The sequence below is a fragment of the Octopus bimaculoides genome, chromosome 3 (genome assembly GCF_046866305.1).
Source record: "Octopus bimaculoides isolate indiv1 chromosome 3, ASM4686630v1, whole genome shotgun sequence".
NCBI classification, from domain to species: Eukaryota; Metazoa; Mollusca; class Cephalopoda; order Octopoda; family Octopodidae; genus Octopus; species Octopus bimaculoides.
The window spans coordinates 18,239,150-18,257,799 of record NC_142930.1 but is presented as its reverse complement, the minus strand read 5'-3'; the positions used below and the strand labels follow the sequence as shown (position 1 = coordinate 18,257,799).

General features: G+C 34.5%; 1 protein-coding gene and 1 long non-coding RNA gene across 4 annotated transcripts in view; one reads left to right on the top strand and one right to left on the bottom strand.

Annotated features, from left to right (window-relative positions):
* Positions 1-18,650, bottom strand: part of LOC106876669 (serine/threonine-protein phosphatase 2A 56 kDa regulatory subunit epsilon isoform) — a 288,837-nt gene that overhangs the window by 248,421 nt on the left and 21,766 nt on the right. The gene's annotated exons all lie outside the window — the stretch shown is intronic.
* On the top strand, positions 5,070-17,370 carry LOC149136464 (uncharacterized). Its single transcript, XR_016240976.1, has 2 exons — positions 5,070-8,747; positions 9,796-17,370. It is a non-coding gene; the product is annotated as an uncharacterized LOC149136464 (long non-coding RNA).

Below are 18,650 nucleotides of genomic sequence, written 5' to 3'. Positions count from 1 at the left end.
ATTAGATTGGAGCCTGGTGTTGCCATCCGCTTTCACCAGTCCTCAGTCAAATCGTCCAACCCATGCTGGCATGGAAAGCGGACGTTAAACGATGATGATGATGATGATGATATATATATATATATATATATATGTATATATATATATATATATATATATAATACACACACATACAGTATAGTCATATGCGTAAGTATGCTTGTGCGTTCCTTTGTCTATACGTGATGATTGTAAATGAGCATCAATGTCACACAAGCAAAGTTATCAGTTTCAAGTCTTTCATGAAAAAGATGTCTAGCTATGAGAAAATGTTACCTTGTTTGGGAATAAGTGAGTGTAGGTGACAAGAAGGCATCAGGCCACAGAAAATCTACCTCAGCAAATTCTGACTGACCCATGCAAGCATTGTAAGGTGGGCATTAAATCAGGGTGACTAACTGCACTGCTGTGCCCATTCAGACATCACTTGGTTCAGAATTATTTTCACTAGTCTTACTATAATTATTACCATGCTCATTCTTTTCACTAAAAACTTGTACTATGACCTAACCAGCTGATATCTGCCTCTGGACCATTGGTGATTTAAATTGATAAAAATTAGAAAAATTCAGGTAAACATACACTTGTAATAAGAGCTGTAGGTGATATGAAACAAAGCTAGCAGGTTGCTAGGAAATTTGCTTATGAACTAGGACATTAGTAGTCAAAATTGGCCACTTGTATCTTGGGTACAATCATATTGCAGCTGATAATTCAGTTTTTCATGTTCAAAGGGTAAATAATTGCAGAAAATCAGCAATAATCTGTAAATTAAAGTAAATCAAATTTGAAGAACCACAAACACCAAATGATATCAGAACTTTTCCACATTAAAGTAAACGTTTTTCTTTACTTAATTCCACATAAATAATTCTAAGTTGAAAAAAACCTCTTTAACTTGTTATTTTGCTCTATAGTAGTTATAATTGAAGACTAATTAACCCAAGTTTCATTTTGTAATTTCATAAACAAGTAGTGAATGGTAACACATTTATACACACACACATTAATCCTTTAAAATATAAATACATACTTAGTCATTTGGTTCCTCATTAAAATTGTACAACTATAGCATGTAAGTTTATTGCAGAACTAAAATATAATTAAAATAAAAAAACAGAAATGCTTTCTGCTACACAGAATAATTATACTTTCTACTATACACAACAGTAGCATCAAATGCATTTCAGGCACAAGAAGTTTGGTACACTTCATGAGGACTGGAATGCAGGCCTGAACTCGCTACCTCACTTTTTGCTTTCCTTGCATAACATTAGTTACCGCACTGATGACAAGACCCCCACCACCACCACCACCACCACCCCCTTGTAGTGTATCCAGAAGATTGTTTTGACATACAAGTGTGACACCAATTACTACAGTCAAGATGACACTTGTGTAGAAATTTTTCAACAGCATCATGGAAGGTAAAACATGTTAAGACATATTCTTGGCTTGACATTTAGAAGGATACTCATTCTGGTAATATTCTGTGGTGCTACCTTAGGATGCAGTCTACCTCACTTATAGTAAAATATTTCATTATAGTAGAACTAAAATGAGAGTAAAATGGAACAAGTACTTTTCAGAATTTCATCATTTCCATTATTTTAATTTACTTTCATTTCAGTCCTATTACTCTGAGATAGACTACAAGCTAAAGTAACACTACTAAAATTTTGTAATTCAATTTCAAATAAGAGAATAGAATCTACATTTGGTCATTTGTAACTCTCAACCAGGTGAAATAGTGAAATGGATAAGGATTTGAATCATTCAGTACATAGATCTCAAGTTAAAATCATATAGTAATCATTTCATTGCATTTTGGAGTATTGTTAATTCCATCTCAGTTTCCCTCAGTTAAAATAGATACCAGCTCTAGGAATGTTGCCAGCAAACTTGCATCTCAGACAAAGGTTTAATCATCACCCTTTAAATACAATGAAAGCATAGTTAGGCACTATTTCTGATAACTTTTAAGAAAAGTTATGGCTTTATACGATTATACATAAAGGCCCCAGAAATAAAAATATTCCTTATACCATTAGTAGTAAAAGTGAAACTATTTTGCAGTTTAATTCTCTGGGCTGTTACCTTTTCTCTAAGACACAAAAAATATCAATTCATCATCATCAAATTCTATATTCGGTCCTAGGTATGTCATCTCTAATACCTAGAGTTTCTAAAAGAAAATGAGAATTGCAGTATTTTTATTTTCATAATTGCTATATATGTAAATAAAACAGCTCCAACTTGGAGTCAAAAGTGCACAACAGAGTTCATTCTCTTGGAAAGTTACTACCAGTTCGAGTTACCCAAACCTTCATTGATATGGAAAGAAGAGTATAAGCAGAACAATGCATAATAAAGGGATCATAGCTACAGGCTAGGAAACCAATGTGGAAAAATAAACATGAAGATGTGTATCATCTCATGATATATACATGAGTTACATGAATCTGTATATACTAATTGCCCATTTGTTGAAATTTCAGTTATCATTTATGAAATTCATAAAATGTGTGATAAGATATTTTACAAAATTTTTGCCAAAAAACAATCATTAATTTCCTCAGACTAGTTTTTGTGTATTCGTCTTTCATAGTAAGTCTTAAACATTCGCCTCAACTTGTTACAATTTCCATGTTTCCATGTCACAATCATTCTTTTCATGCACAATATAACAGTTTTGATCAATGAAGAAAGAAACCCTGCAAAATCTTCATAGAAATCATCATCATCATCATCATCATCGTTTAACGTCCGCTTTCCATGCTAGCATGGGTTGGACGATTTGACTGAGGACTGGTGAAACCGGATGGCAACACCAGACTCCAGTCTAATTTGGCAGAGTTTCTACAGCTGGATGCCCTTCCTAACGCTAACCACTCAGAGAGTGTAGTGGGTGCTTTTACGTGTCACCCGCACGAAAACGGCCACGCTCGAAATGGTGTCTTTTATGTGCCACCCGCACAAGCCAGTCCAGGGGCACTGGCAACGATCTCGCTCGAAAATCCTACGGGAGCCAGTCAGGCGGTACTGGCAACGGCCACGCTCAAAATGGTGCATCTCATGTGCCACCCGCACAAGAACCAGTCCAGGGGCACTGGCAACGATCTTACTTGGCTTGCCGGGTCTTCTCACGCACAGCACATTTCCAAAGGTCTCGGTCAGTAGTCATCGCCTCGGTGAGGCCCAATGTACGAAGGTCTTGCCTCACCACCTCAGCCCAGGTCTTCCTGGGCCTACCTCTTCCACGGGTTCCCTCAACTGTTAGGGTGTGGCACTTTTTCACGCAGCTATCCTCATCCATTCTCACCACATGTCCATACCAGCGCAATCGTCTCTCTTGCATGCCACAACTGATGCTTCTAATGTTCAGCTTTTCTCTCAAGAAATATATCATGTAATTCATTAAATGAACAAAATAAAGTAGCTGCAATTCAAGTGAAATTAGACGGGAATTCAAATGCTGCTTACATAAAGAATGAATTAGTAAGCTTGAGAAACAATGAAAGCAGATAGAAATGAATGTTAGATCAGTAACCAGTAAATACTATTTCTTCATGGCTTGTCTCAGTTCTAGAGAAGCCACTGAATGATAACACTTTACTATTATTAAGCGAAAACAGTTCAGGATGTGAAGTGTTGGAAGAAAACTGTTAGCAAACTTAAGCCAATGTTATGTACTTCATTATAATAGGCACTGAAATTGTTCAGAATAAAAGAGTATTTGAGTCAACAATTAACTAAAACAAACCTACTTTCATTTTGTAATTGATAGAGTAGATGCATTTTTGTTCTAAATAATTCAAGCAACTGGTAATTAGTAAATTTTGAATGTACAATGAGGATCTTCTGACAAACATAACTTACAAGTTCAAAGGTTAGTCATGTTCACTTAATATGCAACTTAACAGACATGACATGCTAAACCCCATAATCAAAGTTTACATATCTTTGGTGTAACCTTTGTACCTACTATTTTCATGTACAGTCAAGCAGTGATTATTTTGAGAGGCACTTTTAGTTTTTAGATACTGTATGGAGTAAATAACTTCCAAATTTTATACAGCATATATGTATGATGTATTTAAATGGTATAACAATACACTCAAACAGTGCAGTTATATACTCAAAATTATTTCAAATTTACAGTAACAGCAAAAGATATAAAGTAACCTAATTCCTCTAAGCCAGTCATGGGTAAACTGCAGCCCACAAGACTTTCTGAAGTGCATGCCTAATGAAAAATTACGTTGAAGTTTTTTTAGTAGTATGACCCGCCTAGTGATGAGCCATGACTCATGCAGCCTGCTTCTCCAAAAGGATTGCCCATGCCTGCTCTAATCTATTTAATTTATAACTACTAAATTTCAATGCTTTTATGTTGGTTCACCCACCCACTTACCAATGCAGTGGGGGTTAGATGTATTACTGTACAATAACAAAGTATCTCTTCATATGCTTCAGACATATCAATAAGAAGGCCAATATCCTTAAATCTGACTTAACAACTTCTCCATATAAGTCTTGTTTGATCTATCTCATTCACACGTTATTTCTTGTTACCTCCATCAGCCTGCACCAAACTATAGCTCTAAAACACTGGAATAAACAGAGTTAAAAGCTCAATTAAAAGAATTCTGTAACTAATGTCTGATCAATAAGAGTAAAATGTTTCAGTAAAGAACGATTTTTGTACTCTAACAGGTTTACATTTTGAATGTAATCTGAATGTGCATGGTCAATCATTGTTACCTCCATCAGCCTGCACCCAAACTTCTACAATAGCAATCAAGATTTGATTCTCAGCTACTTTTCCAGCTCGTTTGTGTGCCCCTAATAATATATAAGGTTAATTAAAAGGAATTCATCAATCTAGATGAACGGATGCAGACATGCTGTGTGGTTAAGTTCACTTCTCAACCATGTGGTCCAGGAATCAATCCCACTGTGTAACACTTGTCTTCTACCATAACCAAAGGCTGACCACTACCTTGTGAGTGGAATCTGGTAAACAAGGTATGTGTGTGTGTGCATATGCACTAGCGAGAAAACTGAAAAAGCAGTGCTATTCAAACTGGGCTTCTTGTGATATTTGTTCTGCACTGAGTTACAAATGCTCATCATTTTCACCATCAGAAATGTAGTAAATTAATGACTGACCTGTTAGAAACCTGAATCAAAAACAGTTGTGATACAAAATAAAGTTAAAAATGATATAAAACTCAGCATTTCTTATCAGGAAACATGATCTTACAGTTAGTTTGTAAATCCAAATTAAAGAATTAATACCTACTACAAAGTTTCAGAAAGAAGAAATCTAAATGCAGACAAAATCATATCAACAGGGAAATACAAGCTATTGTTTTTAATTGAAGCTTAAACTATAGCTCTAAAACACTGGAATAAACAGAGTTAAAAGCTCAATTAAAAGAATTCTGTAACTAATGTCTGATCAATAAGAGTAAAATGTTTCAGTAAAGAACGATTTTTGTACTCTAACAGGTTTACATTTTGAATGTAATCTGAATGTGCATGGTCAATCATTGTTGGGAAGTATCGATTTAGATTAACATAGCAAGTTTCAGGAGGGGGGGGGTACTTTTTATGCATAATATTATGTTCATGATAACATATCCATGCTGCGATGATGTCATTCAGTTATGAAAGATAGTGGCACCCAATGATAATTAGATCATAACTAGAAACTGTATAGCAAGGAAAAGAATAACATATTTGAACAAATCTTGTGTTTCTGTGTCACTTAATATACAAGTATTTAAACTTATTTACTCCTAAATGAACTATAATAGTATAACAATATTTTGAAAGCTCTCGTATAATTTGATAAAGGATGAACAGATGCCAATGAACCACAAAATGCTTAAATTCTTAGGTATTTCCACTGTCAGAAAAATATTTATACAACTAACATTTACATGGCACAGCTTTACCATCAACACTAACCAAATGCTTCATGATTAGATAGTCAATTTGTTTTCATGTTGAAGCTTCAACAGGATTCAGTAAAATCAATGGAAAAGTAATGAACAGTTGCTGAAATTCACATACAAAATAGAAAATGTCAAAGTAATACCAATTCAATAATTGTATATATAAAACTACATCAAGTATGCCACTTTTTTTTTTTTTTTTAATTTTTTAGCATTCATTCACAAACACAGGGTTTCATAATGTCTACAGTAGCTTCTATTAGGTTAGGAAGTAGGATATCAAAGTAAATTACTTCAATGCTTTAATAAATTCAAGTGTTCAAAATCTGAATATACAACTTAGTGAAGTTAATGACATTATCCTAGATTATGGCTAAATATTTGAGACAACCTAAGTTGGTATTAAGCAGTCAACCATCAACATAGGCCAATGAGTGAACCTGCTTCTTTAGCACAGACCTTGCAAAGCAAAGTGTAATCCCAGTTTGTATCTTGGGACTTAATGAGCTAATCTGTCAAATACCAGACTGAAGTAAGCAACTTTGTATTAAAAACATTTAGAGTAACTACTAGCCAAAATCAATAGAAAGAGCCAACAATATCCAACTTTTCATATTATCATAATCATTGTCATTATTACTACTACTACTATTGCAAAATGAAACTGATATCAGAAAACCAGGTTTGAAGAATCTTATCCCATATTTCCTGGTAACAAAATCAAGTAAAACCACTGACAACAGACTAAACATCTTTACATAAATTACTAAGGCATGGCTGTATGGTTAAGAAATTCACTTCCCAACCACAAGGTTTTGAGTTCAGTCCCAGTGTGTGCACTCTGGGTAAGTGTCTAGTACAAACCAAAGCCAACCAAAACATTGAGTAAATTTCATAAATGGAAACTGAAAGAAGCCCATCCTATGTCATGTATATATGCATATATGTGCATAAGAATATTTGTGTCTCCTTGTTCAACATCACATGATATAAACAAGAGTCACCATTTTACAAGTTGTGTTGTTCATTTCCAACCTTCTGTGGTAAAATATGCAGCCAGGAAAGTGGTGGTGGGGGGTACCTTGCTAGGAAACAGGCAAGGATTGGCAACAGAAAGGGAATCTATCATAGAAAATCTGTTTCAATTAATACTGTCTAACCCATGCAAGCATTGAAAAATGAACATCTAAACAATGAATGATAAACAACAATTTTAAAGCTATTTACTAAAATGATCATGATTGTAATATAAATCTCAAAAATGCAATTTTTAACATTCTGTAATCTTGGATCTTGTTACAAGAGTCAACAACCTACTAATTGCAAAAAGAATCATCCACTATTTTTTTTTTTTAATTATTAATTTGTAAATGATGATAATGATTTTATAAATGAAATGGATCTGCTAATATGTCATTTGAGTTTTAAATCTTATCTCATGTGTTCTATATTATGAAACCTCTCATTAAAAAATTTTTTTACACTTAACAGTACTCATTTAAAAGAATGAAATCATCAATGACACTAAAAAGCTAAACAAAAATTTTACAAAACAGACTAATAAAAAGGAATTATTATGCAGTATCTCAATCTACTCAATGCTATAGAGCTGTCTATATCTCCTTTGAAGATCTTGGTTTCAAATCAGGAATCGCAAGCAACAAGACCCCTGGCATAGAAAATAGCCTGAGACCCTAAAACCAAGGTGCAACGTAAAAAGCACTGGTGATGGTGCCACATAAAAAACACTTGGTATACTCTGCAAAGTGGTTAGTTTTAAGAAGGGTATCCAACTGCAGAAACCAAACCAAAAACAGACTATGAACCTGGGGCAGCCCCTGGCTTTGCCAGTTCTATGCTAGTATGGAAAACAGAGGTTAAATGTTGATGATGAGATGCAACAAATATGGCTATGATGCCTATCAAGCCACTAAGTTTAACCCAAGTAAATTATATCGGACAAATGAGTCTCATCTCACTTTTCAATAACCATAGTGAGAGAAAACACACAAAAAAACAACAGAAAAAAAACAACAGATAAGAAAAGCAAAATAGTATGTCAACATACACCACAAGTAAAAATTAAATAAGAACAAAAAGTATTAAAAGAACAAGACAAGTTTTATTTCAAAACTCATTAAAATAATGATAAAAAACTGTTTAAATGCAAGGAAAATAGAGAAATATTAAATTTTGTTTTTCTTTTGAGAACTGAGAAAAAAAAGTTGGCATTTTAGAAAGTAATCCAATTGTAGTTTGCTACGCAAGAACAATTTTATTATATTTCTTGAAAACAAGTAGAAATGGAAGATTTGTAATATAGCAACTAAAATAAGATTTATGTGGATGAATTTATATAAATATGCTCTACAACAGAGAAACAAAGAAATAAAACAGAATGGCATGTAACATAAACACTAAAACAACCAAAAACACTGGAAATTCATAGTAGTTTACAACAGGTAAACTGGAGAAAACTACACAAACATTTCTCTTTGTTTCACCAATAATTTCAATGGAATACAATAACAAATGTAGAAAACATAGTGAACAAACACTTAGCCGTTAAAGTATTAAACAAAGGAAATTTCATAATATTCAATATTTATATTGTTAAAATACATTTAGGATTTTCGAGCAAGATCATTGCCAGTGTCCCTGGACTGGCTCTTGTGCGGGTGGCACATAAAATACACCATTTTGAGTGTGGCCGTTGTCAGTACCGCCTGACTGGCCTTCGTGCGGGTGACACATAAGAGCACCCACTACACTCTCGGAGTGGTTGGTTTTAGGAAGGGCATCCAGCCGTAGAAACTCTGCCAAATCAGCTTGGAGCCTGGTGTAGCCATCTAGTTTCACCAGTCCTCAGTCAAATCGTCCAACCCATGCTAGCATGGAAAGCAGACGTTAAACGACAACGACGATGATGATGATGATGTGCTATCTTAAAAAGAAACTAACTCAGAAAATTATCTAGTAAGTGTACATATGTTTTGTTTTTTTTTAATGACCCTTGATTATCTTTACTGATTCTGAGAAAGATGTAATTAAACCTTTAATGCTATAATTTTCAAGATTTCTGAAACATCCAATACATTTTATAAGAACTTATTCAGTTGTAACTTTTTCTAACTGCTGAGGGAAGACAACTAAAAATGATGATTCAACATCACAAGTGTAATGATAACAGAAAGACAGAACAGTAAGATAAGCACAGATAGGAGTACAGTAGACACTAACCTACAATCACCGAGAAGCATTTGAGAGGAAAAAGTTTCCACAGCAACAAGAGAGGTAATTCAAGGGAGCTTATTTATGCATTCATTAAAATGTTTTCAGCAACGATTTGATTAACATTAAATTAAAATAATTCATCATCATCATTATCATCATCATCATCATCGTCGTTTAACGTCCGCTTTCCATGCTAGCATGGGTTGGACGATTTGACTGAGGACTGGTGAAACCGGATGGCAACACCAGGCTCCAATCCAATTTGGTATAGTTTCTACAGCTGGATGCCCTTCCTAACGCCAACCACTCAGAGTGTAGTGGGTGCTTTTACGTGTCACCCGCACGAAAACAGCCACGCTCGAAATGGTGTCTTTTATAATTATTCTTGAAAAATATATAAATAAAATGTAAATGGAATGCAATATTTACACTGAATCCATGGCAAGAGTGATCAATATACACCAGTATTTAGTTTCAATCATTTAATTTGTGTAAAGAAATTTTATAAATAGGATTAAAATGAATGAAACAGAATTATGTGACAGTGATAGAGTGACAGTGGGTGATAATCTTTGGTTGAATGCAATAAACTATTTAGTCCTGATGTGCCTAGTTATTCACAAAGTTACTTTAATATCTACTGACAGACTAAGCCTGAGCACAGACCCCTAATTTATTTCCTAACTAAATATGGTATCAATGAATCAATTTTTTGTAACTGATAGGGTCTTCCCTCCACCCTCCATATATATATTTCCAATTTAACCACAATAAGAACCATAAAGCCAAAAGAAAAATTGCAAATGTTAAATGTGCCAAAGAAGGCAAGAATCCTCAGCATTTTGGTTGTTGTAATCTGCCTGAATCCATGATTTGAAATATTAAATACGTTTTATAAAGTAAGCTTTAATAACATCCTTTAAAAAATTCAAAAATTGAACTAGAGAATAAAGTTTACATAATGATACAACCCTAAAACAAATATTGGAGTTGCCTTACCATCAAAGCATTTAGAGCTGAAAATCTGAATTAGAATTATGTGAATAGTGTTCTTGTAATTATATTTATAGCTAGCAAAGATTACTTTAATAAATTAATAAAATGACAGTTTCATAGTATAGGTAGAGAAACCATGAATGCTAATCACATAGCTGCAATTGCATTTCCAAAGGAGTTGCAATTTAGGAATTTAGAAAATTAATGTAGTCCAACAAACCAAATTTTTTATTCAGAGGAAAATGATTTTCATGTAAGAGTATGTCATTGTCATAATCATCAGTTTACATCTACTTCCATGCTGGCATAGGTTGGACACATCATCATGGCCTGAATCACTATTATTATTCTGAGATAGTAACCCTTCAAGATGGGTCAGGTGATCACACCATTCTCATTATAACAGGCTTCTAATCAACAAAACACAAACATGCTTTTATGGTATGTACCCATGAACTTGCAGCCTATTTACTTACTGCTCATCATCATCATCGTTTAACGTCCGCTTTCCATGCTAGCATGGGTTGGACGATTTGACAGAGGACTGGTGAACCAGATGGCTACACCAGGCTCCAATCTGATTTGGCAGAGTTTCTACAGCTAGATGCCTTTCCTAATGCCAACCACTTCCAGAGTGTAGTGGGTGCTTTTACGTGCCACCGGCAACGAAGGCCAGTCAGGTGGTACTGGCAACGGCCACACTCAAAATGATGTATTTTACGTGCCACATGCACAGGAGCCAGTCCAGCGGTACTGGCAACGATCTCACTTGAATGTCTTTACACGTGCCACCAGCGCAAGTGCCAGGAAGGCGACGCTGGGCACAGGTGCCATCACAATATTTAAAAGGAGCAAACAAGTATAAACAGTTAAAATTTTCAACATAAAATTATATTACATATAAGGACTATTTTGAAACAGAAAATAGAATGTCTGGTTATTAAACTGCTAAGAAGAGGATGTTACAATCTAGTACATTATTTCAAGTTTGGCATATTATTTCATTGAAATTTATATTCAAAATGTTGCTTATTCTATTTGTCTCTGGAGACCTAAATCAAACTGATGACCAAACTTTAAAATCAATTATGTGCATTTACCTTCTAATGAAATCTCACTGATAGAAATTAGATATAAAACTGCATTAACTGTTCATCAGTTTGAACTTAAATCCACTATTTATTTCAGAAGAATAGATCAGTTATGAAAGGATAATAAATCTGGAAATGTTACTCTAATTGCCAACATATTTGCTTAATGCCATTAAACCAGAACAAAGAATTGATCCTTAAAACCTCTTCAGAAATTTTCTTCTTTCTTTTTGCGATTTTTTTCCCATCCGGACAGTTAAAAAAATATTACTGCACTCAAAATATACTACCATAAATGGCCCTATCCTAGACTCTTGGTGAAACATATGACTTTAGAAAGCTTAGCTATAAACCTAAATGTGGATAGTGTGAATTCTTGTAATACTGTTGAATGAAATTAAATTCCTCCATGAAAAAGTTTTAATAATTTTAGGGAACACCATTTTTCTCTCAAACCGTTTCCCTAAGTTACCCCCCATTTTTTTTTTTTCTTGTTTTTCAAAAATTCATCTCATCTACCAAGATAATTTGTGCAAATGATTAAATATTTAGGATTCACAACTAACAGTTGCGAGTCATCACACATGATTACTATTAAAATACCTCGAAGGAGCAATATGATTTGTAAGAATTTGCCCAGCTTCTCTGTTAATCTCATATGAAATGTTATATTGCTGTAAAAAAAAAAAAATTAAAAGTTGGTTGAGAGAGCTTTGATGATGTTGAGGGAAAAGATCATATTGCTGTGGAAACAAATATAGTAGCCCTAAATCAAATACTGAGAGCTCGCTTAGATAATCAAGAGGTTGACAAATGAAGTGAAATGCAAACTGTTATATGCTGAAAACTTGCACAAGGAACATTACATACAAATCACATCAAAATATGGATAAGAGTTTTAGAATGGATCATCTTTGTCACAATTTGATTTCTAGGTGGCACGTAAAAAGCACCATTTGAGCATGGCTGATGCCAGGCCCACCTGACTGGCTCCTGTGCCAGCAGCAGTAAAAAGCATCCACTACACTCTTGGAGTGGTTGACTTTAGGAAGGGAGTCCAACTGTAGAAACCTTGCCAGAACAGATTGGAGCCTGATGCAGCCTCCTGGCTTGCCAGTCCTCAGTCAAACTGTCCAACCCATGCCAGCATGGAAAGCAGATGTTAAAAGATGATGTCATCTCAGAATAGTCTTTAGTTTTGCAAGTAAATGAAGTATTTATGAAAGTAAGTGAAGTATTTATGAAGAAAAAAAAGGTTAGAACCCATAAAAATTATGGGGTTTATTGAACATGGAATAAATTATGCAAAAAGACTAAGAGTGTAATATAAGCTTATATGGAGTTGAACTGATGGTAGAAATAAGAACAATTAAGTGAGAGAGAACAATTCTGAATGCATAAGTGTAAAGTGAACTATTAACCTAATTATTCTTTTGCTTAAATATCTTAATACACTTATGTATATCTTAATAATTACAATTGTGACAATATTTTTTTCAAGTACAGACTTATAAAACAATACTGGAAGGAAAGATTGCTAATTTCACCTTATCACCTGGTTTGTTTAGTACAAGGACCTTGTGTGTAAAACCAACAAGCAAAAAGTGGCATAAGCTTGTATGTGGAGAGAGAGAGAGAGAGAGAGAGAGAGAGAGAGAGAGATGTTCTAATGTTTTGATTATTCAAAATTGTACTGAAATCCATAAAAAATGTTAAGTTTTCTTCGGGAACCTAATTCGTATATATTGAACACTTCTTGCATATGAGTGAACGAGGATGCCTCTACATGGTTGTTCAAACTGATAAGAACAGTCATATCTTCCAATCTCACCCTACTGTCTTTAGCAAAAAAAAAAAAATCCATGACACTATGCGGAGAAAAAAAAATAGCTGGTTACAGCTGCAATGACTTTCATCATGACCGTTTGGTTAAATACAGTAACAACTTCCTGTATTAAAATTATGAAGGTAAAAATAAATATAGAGATGGGAAAGGAGACAAAACAAAAAAAAAAAAAGGAATAAGATTATCAAAATTAACTTTTCCCTTTCGATCTCTTCAGATCGACTATGGCGGTTTCAAATCTTGTTTCCAACTCAAATGAGGTGAATGTTTTGGGTTTTTTTTTAAATTTTTTCCTAATTGCATCTAATTTGTAACTATTATAATGCAAACATCATTATGATCAGTTACTTTGTGGTGTTATTCGGTTATTCATATAAAAAATACCTTGAACAATTTTCAAACTTAGAGTTGGATGATTCACTACTCTCCAAAGTACTAGACTGAAAATAGTATTGCCTTACGTAGAAAAATCTACTCTGACCTACATTTGAAGTTTCGTCATTATTTTGAAAGAATCTAAACAACTATTTTATCTTAGCCTTTATTAATGAAGTTTTTCTCAAACGGAATTTTAAAACTGAGATAAAATAGTTGCTAAGACTCGTCTATAAATAGTGACGGAATAGATCACACCCAATAGTATATAAAAATCGAAACGACATACGGAAACGAAAATACAGAACTTCCATCCACCCAGCCCCACCCCCAAAAAAAGAAAGAAAAGAAACTGAATGAACATTCAAACATTGGTTCGAAATAAAAACAAGGTTAGGGAAAAGCAAATCCTAACACACTTCCGAAAAGGAGACTGAAGGCCGATGGTCTTATACACAAATATCCTTTGTTCGTTATTCGTTCTTTAACAATATTGCTGGAGCTACGGAAATCTCGAAAAATACTAACTTTAACAGATTTTTGCTGTCGTTTGTTATAAATATACTCGATATACATGGGAAAAAAATGTTAGGCAATCAGAATATATAAGAAATTGCTTAATATAGGAACAGATGTTAAGAATAGAGATTGCTGACTGATAAAACTAAAAACTATTACATAGTAGCACATCAAGCTGATCTACCGCTACAGCCGATCTTTCTTTATTTCTCTGAATTTGCTGACTGTGTACTATCTCCCAACTGAGGTATTTCTATGTCCCACCCAACTTTCCTATTGTTAAATCCCCACCCCTTAATTTACTGTTCTACAGAATCCTTCGGTGTCAGATAATCTGGACAAACCAAGAATACCGTTGCTCTATCATTTGTTGTTTTGATACAACTGTAATTAGATCGTTAGCTTTTATATCAGAAACACGTCTATACTAAGCAATGAAATAAACCAACGAGGGATTCTGTATGCAATCGCCCGATTTGCTAGAAATAGCAGCTAAATCTCCCTCGAAATCAAACTCAATCGTTATACTGGATAATGTGGTTCCGGATATTCACTGCCCGAAAAAAAAATACGAGATGGGTGGGCATGACTAGAAGGCTTTTGATCATAAGTCTGCTTAATCGGAGCCTGGGCAAGCAACAAAGAGTACATCAGATATTAAAACAATAAGAATCGAAGAACAAAAAGTAACATTCTAGGTTATTTATTACACAGGCCAGTATTTATAACGTTAATAGAAAATATCGTTCTAATGCAATAATTATAGGCTATCGGTGATTTGTATGGGAAAGATAATCCAACAGAAAAGAAAAGAAAGTAGTTGTTTTTAACACCGAGTCAACCACAACCAAGCAGAACTATTGTCGAAGGTGTTTCAACAATCATATCTTCAGTTTATCGAGTATTCTCCTAAATACAATGTATCAATTTTCAAGATGATAGGATGTAATTTGAAGGAAACATCGCTGCCTTTTCAAGAAGATCGAGAAACACATATGTTGGTTTATAGCGTGAGAGGAAGTCCTTTTATGGGAGAGTGGGAAAGCTACTCAAAATGTTTATAAAGATAGCTCATCTCAAGACAAACACTAAGCGAGCACGAGCCGTCAGATTTATAGCGGGGTGAGCTTAGTTGTAATGGGTGGGTGTGTGCGTGTTATATAAACAAAATCCAACTACTTACTGGCCCACACGAAAAACAAAAATATCGATCTGAGGAAAACTGATCAATTACAAGAGCTATAAGCCTTGCTAACCTGCGCTTTTTTAGCTCATAATAAAGTGCCAAATATCATCACGATTATAAAAAAAATTTTTTAACGGAAAAAAGCAGTTTGATTTTAGTAATCAATCTATGAGTGGTGATTAAAATATAACCCTTAACAGTCTTATTTACGTTCTGTTTCTCCATCGAAGTACAGAATGCTTAAAAAAATTATCCAAGGTTCCCAAATTTTTCAACTACAATTCTCAACTGTTGCGACATCCGCTCTCTTTATAAGTAACTATTCATTTCGTATAACCAAGCACTGAATCCATATCTATTCTACTATGATTAAAAATCAACCCCTAGTTGGCACTTATTTCAACGACATAGCAGAATGGATGAACGGCTTAGTCGATTCTAGGAAAGATTTAGACGAGACTAGGAATGTATTTACTTCAAGGCAGTGACTTGTTTCAGTCATCAATTATCACAGAATTTTTTCTCAAAACACAGCTGATGTACGAAAAGTCTTAAGACAGAAAACCACATAAGCATAAAGATGAATGACACCAGTAGAATCCAACATCTTAACGAGCTAAAATAAAGTATCGACGTCATTGCTCAGCTTGTTAGAAATATCAGCTAATTTCTCCCAAAACCATACCCTACCATAACAGAGAACTAGATTTTAAAAAATAAATAACGAGCTAACCTAAAGCTAAACAAACCTACAAAAACAGATGAATTCACTCCGTTATGCCAATGAAATATTCAATTTTAATGTTGCTGCTGCTTACAGTTATGTACTTGCACCACCAAATGGGACCTACTTAATCTAGGTGAACTGGGTTGTTAAGAAATGAGCGTCTTGGTCATGTCGCAGTAACAAAATATAAAACCAGCAACTCTTATGCTGGTTATAAATTGACTACCCTATCGATTATGTAAATTCTCCATACTGTATTCCAACAGAGAGCATTTTTTTAAATCAGAGGTGAAGCTAGTCAACCATTAGGCTTTCTTATCCCATATAAAATCCAATCCTCTACACATATGCTGTTACTGCCTTTTAAAAAATGCAGAACCATTACAACTTTTCATATTCCAAGGTTATCATAACTTATTTCTCTTTACTTCCGGCGCTTCTTGTGTGTGTGGATAGAACAGTTCTACCTCTGCTTCGTTTCACCATCCACACATCACTGAAGGCTAAAACGACGGAAGTAAAGAGAAATAACTCCTGCTAAAAACCTTATCAAAATACCATTGGATACGTAAAAGAAACACGTGCCCAATATTTCATTTTCCCCCGCCCCTCGTAAATCCATGGCGACACAATCGTTAAAAACAAACTAGTTTAATAGACCCAAGAGTAGGTTTCTAATGCAAACGTGCTGTCTCGCATATACTTTTCGAGTGTAAGTGACGCAAGCTAAGTTAAATGGTTACATTCAAGAAATCGAAACCGGGTCAGAAATGCATTCCAAGTGCCTTTGAATGCGTATATAAAGAGAAGCATGTTAGTAAATTGTTTAATAATGTACAACAGTACACCAAACGATAAAGTTGAGTAAACATGTAATTTACGATGTCTGCTTATAGTCTTGTATGCTGGTTGGTGCACACGTAGATGTCACATTCAAGAATAAAAATTCTCATAATACAATTCATTAAATATTTGACGGATATAGATACGAAAATTGCTCAATTCTTATATTTTTCGTGTTCACTGCGATATTTTAAAACTTTAATTATTTCAACTTAAACTTCTTCATTAAGTTGAATATGTGAATACTGAAGCAATTCTCAGTGGGAAACCATTTCGTTTCACATGCGCAAATTGTGGAGAAAGCATCAATGTCCCAAATACCCATAACACTTCCACTAAAAAAAAATCAAACAGCATATTTATGTAAAGAGACAAATACCCGTAATGCACTGCATTTACCATACTCCTCTTATGAGTGAGTTCCTCCCTCCACCAACTCAGCATCGTTATTATAGAATACCTTAAACACGTGAACATTAGATCGTATTGGCCCTCCCCAATATATCCAAAGTTTTTAGAGGGTTTTTTTTTTCTTTTTGTTACATAAGAAATAGGTAAGATCCCGAGAGAACATCATTGTTTCTATTCTAGTTTGGAGTCAGTTTACTTTACTATACATAAGCTACAAACGCTTTTGAGAAAAGACATGGAAACCACACACACTCTGTGCTCCCCACTTTTCATTATAAATTTGCAATTTTGTGGTCTATATAAATCAATGTAAGAACGATGCAACAAAGATGTCTCAGAATAGGACGGTAGTTATTTGGTATCTAAAGTACGAGTTCCAATCCCACGGCAAGTTCACTTAAACGTTTATCCTGTCGGCATCGAATCGTTAAAATAAAAATATATACAGTGTAGATTAAAGCGACAGTTATTTTTGCGCTTAGAAATTCTATTTTAAGAAAAAAGATGGTTTTTTTTTTGTCTGGTCAGAAGGAAACTGCTATAATAAATTACTGACCAGTACAAGGAACACGGGTGAGACTGACAAATTTCAGATGGTTCAGAACCAAACAGCTTGGTTATACTACGAATAATAAAACATCGTTCGCCGTCAGAGCTCCATCAGCTACCAACACAACTCCACCACACACAAAAAATAATAATAACCTCTAGCTAATGTTACAAATATCCAAGAATCGCATACCAGCCATCCCACAAACATCTTTTAAATCCTGGAGTGAAAGAGATTATGAAAGAGTGAGGTAAGAGATTTGTTTCAGAGATAGAGAACAAATGTGTATCCATTATTATTAGTAGTAGTGGTATTATGGTGACAGTGGTGGTGGCCGAAACAGAGGAACGTAGGATATTGCCTTGCCTTGCTGTATCTTGTTGAATTCAAATTTCACTCGTCCGAGATCAATAAAATAATATACCCGTAATTAATGTACAGGAATTCAAACGACTTTTACTCCCTTCTTCATCAATCTAATAACAAACCTAATCGAAAGAAATCATTATCATGGTTGATTAGCGAGTGAGTTGTGCGGGTGTGCATCGGGCACTGTAGTGTAACGTTAAGTTCTTGTCGACCTGGTTTCCATTACCAATTGAAAATGCTTCGTTTCACGTAGGCAGCTAATGCCCTTGAAAAACGAATGAACATCACTACCCACTATAGTCTCCTTACATGCTTACATCAGAAAGCCATTATGATTTCGTTTCAGCTATTTTCTCCCTCAGATTATCATCGCCCTGCTCACACACTCCAAAATACTCAACAGCTGCTCACCACCTCATGAACATTTTGTTACTGCACACAAGCCAACGGAACGCTCTTTCACAATCAACTTGACAGCAAGCAACCTCTCCCTCACTGAAT